Raw genomic sequence first — 3,598 nt, forward strand, 5'->3', positions numbered from 1 at the left:
AAGGTCGCTGTTACGTCACAGAAAATGGTGACGTAAACAGCGACGTCGTTGTCGCTGTCGATTAGTGTGAACCCAGCTTAAAGGGAGGGAAGGAACCGGCGTGTTTGAATTCCACTTGTTGATGCTTTTGATCTCTTGAAAGATAATCCACCCCCAGAGGAGGCGACATCAGCTCTCAGAGAGAGAACACAAGAACATTTGGCCGAGCACTCCTGTATGTGATAGTCAAGAGAGAGCTGTCGGACAAATAATTGTAGGGATTGTTTACACACCTTAAAGGGATTGTTTAGTGAAAACAAGTTATCACCTATCCATGGGCCAGGTGATCACCTGCTGATCAGTGTCCGATCACTGGAACCCGCACCGATTGGGGAAAACGGGGAATTTTTATCCATATGTTTCAGGTATGTGTGACATCCATTTTTAACACGGATGCCACACGTACTCACGTTATTCTATAGTGTTCCTCACACATGCATGTTTTTACATGGACCGTGTTGCCCCACATTTCCCTGCACGCAGACATTGTTTTTTTTTCTCAGGCAGCACGGATGTCACACACTGATGTAATCCGTGTGACAAGAACCAGAGAAAACACGTGTCTCTGAAATAAAATGAATTTTTATACTTACTTGTCTCCAGCCCTGCTGTCACTTGCTTCCGATCCCCGCTCATTATACTCAATGAATATGCACTCAACGGAGGACCTGGAAGCAGCAGCACCATAGACATCAGTGCCAGGGACAGCATCGCTGGGGACAGGTGAGTATCCAAGGAACTCTGATATCCTGACAACGCCTACGCCACCGCGGGTGTAGCGACAGTGACTTCACGGGTTCTTCAAAGTTTATTGAGAACTCCGATGAACCCATGACGTTACTGCCGCGACCCCCACAGTAGCGCGGGTGTCATCAGGATGTCATCTGAGTTCATTGTGAACTCTGATTAACCTGTGACATCACTGCCGCGCCCGCACACATACTGCTGACCTGAATAACCTGAGCTCACCTTATGAGATGAAGGTCATCAAAGAGAAGCATCCACAGCAGTGTGTGTGTGTGAGTACTCTCACAACCAATGAGGAATGTTCGGTTCTCCATTGAGTGTGACAGCAGTATTGACGTGACCGCCCCCAATTGGCTTTCGGCAGACCAGGATTAGGGCTTTGATAGAGAAATAAATTGGAAAAGAGGGTGTCTTTTGTCTTTATTTATTGAATGATTTTCTCTTTTATGTCTTTCCAGGTTTGCTTTTGGGGAATGTCGTGGGACCTCACCATAGATTACGGTAGAACTGTTTTTTATTTATAAAAATCAAATAAATTGGTGAATGAGGTCTGAGTCGAAGGTTTTTTGTTCAAATAAAGTTTGTTATTCTCCTTTCATCTACTGGATTAGTAGTAGGGGTGTATGCTGGAGCTGGCGTCAACCCCACAAATATTACCCAGTTTGCCATTGCACCAAAGCAACGGGGAAAAGCCAGGTCCAGCACCACAATTGCTGCATCTAATTGATGTGCCACTTCTCGGGCGTCTGTGGGCTGCTATTGTTAGGCTGGAAAGGGCGCAAATAACCATGGCCCTTTCCACCCTAAGAATATCATCCCCCAGTTGTCTGCTGTACCATGGCTGTTTTTTTAGTAAAAATAGAGGGGACCACACGTAATTTTTTTTAATCTAAAAATGTAAAGAATAAGCGTGGATCCCCTCTTTTTCATAACCAGCCAAGGTACTGCAAAGAGCTGAGGATTTCAGCCTACAGCTGCTGCTGTTCCTGTGCTGGATATGAAAGTTGGGGGGACCCCACTTTTTTTTTTTTAAATTAAAAAATAAAAATGGTGTAAAAATGCTGGTCAAGCTAACTATCTCTAGAACACTATTCTATAAGCTCTATTTATCTTCCTATATCTTTAATTTTTCAGGCTTTCCACATTAAACAAAAAAAAAAACAAAAAAAAAAACCAAAACCAAAAAACATTCATTTCAGTATCTTACTTTTTTTTTACCGGTACCACACGGACAACCATACTGGTACGTGTGGCTTGCACCTGTTTAAACACGGACATCTGAAAGGGGCCTTATAGATACCCATCTACTGTATGTACTATCATTTTGAGTTGCTGCAAATTATGATGTTCTCCTCAGCAGCTAAAAATACTTCTCAAAATTTCTAAGTAGTATTGTTACCCCTCTGTAAAATATGTAGTGTCACCTCTGCCAGAGCCCGTCCTATGGAACAGTGGTGGCAACAGCTTCAGACGCTCAGCAAAAAGCAACTTACGTCCCTTTTAAATTTAAAGAAGAAAAAAAAAAAACACGTTTCGCCCCATATGACCGGAATCAGGCGTTGTGAGCCTCATGGAGTTATGTTGCCACCAAAGGAGGGAAACACGGTGAAACAGGACTGGGGCCTAATAAATGGGGGGCATAAGAGGATCAGGCGCTGCTAAAGACAGAAAATAAATTGTCAGCGAGATCTGATCAGTTTACTGTGGGTCTACATGTGAGGACAGATGTTTTGGAAACTACCTACAACACTGTGACCGCAGCCCGACCGGCAGTGACTGCTCACTAATGTCACACCGAGCTTTATCATTATAGAAATGAACATTCAGCCCAAACTTCTAGAACAGTTTTATTAAAATAAGTATATCAATTAAAAAAAAAAAAAAAAGGAGAAATATATTTATACAGTTTTATTTTTATAGAGAACATTTATTCCATGCTGTACATGGGAACGGGTCACACACAAAATACAGATATAAATTACAGTGAATAAACCAATCCTGACAGACGGGTGCAGAGGGGAGCGGACCCTGCCCTCGGGGGGCTCACAGTCTACAGGGTAAAGGGGAGGAGACAGAAGGTCGGGGATACAAATATATAACACTGACAGACGAGTACAGAGGGGAGCGGACCCTGCTCTCGGGGGGGGGTTACAGTCTACAGGGTAATTAGGGAGGGGGAGACAGAAGGTCGGGGATACAAATATACACTAACAATCAACTTTACAAATTAATACGTAGAATAAAGCCATATTGGACATTGGCAACAATGAAAGAAAAAAATCTTTTGTATCGGAGTCCCGTGCGTTTTAGGTGTAAAAATTGTATTTCTCCATTTACCATAAAAATCCTCTTGTTGAATACATTGGAGGACACAGGAGGTGTGATGTGCATTACACCACACTGTTCTCTCAGTCTCTAAGGTGGGACGACGGGGGGGGGGGGGCAATTACACCCAGATGCCAGTAGTCACAAACTGTGTTAGAAAAACAAAGGGAGAAAGATTAATAGCACACAGGCGAGCCCCCCTCCCACAAAGTGCAACACGGCCCCCTGCCCAGCACGAGCCCCCCCACGTGCAGCCTCTTTCCCCCTGCAAGCTCCCCCCCCCCCCCCAACGTGCAGCCTCTTCCCCCCTCCCCAACGTGAAGCCTCTTCCCCCCTGCAAGCTCCCCCCCCCCCCCCCAACGTCCAGCCTCTCTCCCCCTGCATCCACCCCCCAACGTGCAGCCTCTCTCCCCCTGCAAGCTCCCCCCCCACCCAACGTGCAGCCTCTCTCCCTGCGAGCCCCACCCAACACACACACACACACACA

General features: G+C 45.5%; 1 long non-coding RNA gene across 1 annotated transcript in view; it reads right to left on the minus strand.

The window, feature by feature from the left end:
- Positions 1 to 2,620: 2,620 nt before the first annotated feature.
- LOC142301518 (uncharacterized) overlaps positions 2,621 to 3,598 on the minus strand; it is a 3,979-nt gene continuing 3,001 nt past the window's right edge. Inside the window, exon 2 of the long non-coding RNA XR_012752821.1 lies at positions 2,621 to 3,259. This is a non-coding gene — a long non-coding RNA (uncharacterized LOC142301518). The remainder of the gene's footprint in view (positions 3,260 to 3,598) is intronic.

Source organism: Anomaloglossus baeobatrachus, chromosome 4 (genome assembly GCF_048569485.1).
Source record: "Anomaloglossus baeobatrachus isolate aAnoBae1 chromosome 4, aAnoBae1.hap1, whole genome shotgun sequence".
Classification (NCBI taxonomy): Eukaryota; Metazoa; Chordata; class Amphibia; order Anura; family Aromobatidae; genus Anomaloglossus; species Anomaloglossus baeobatrachus.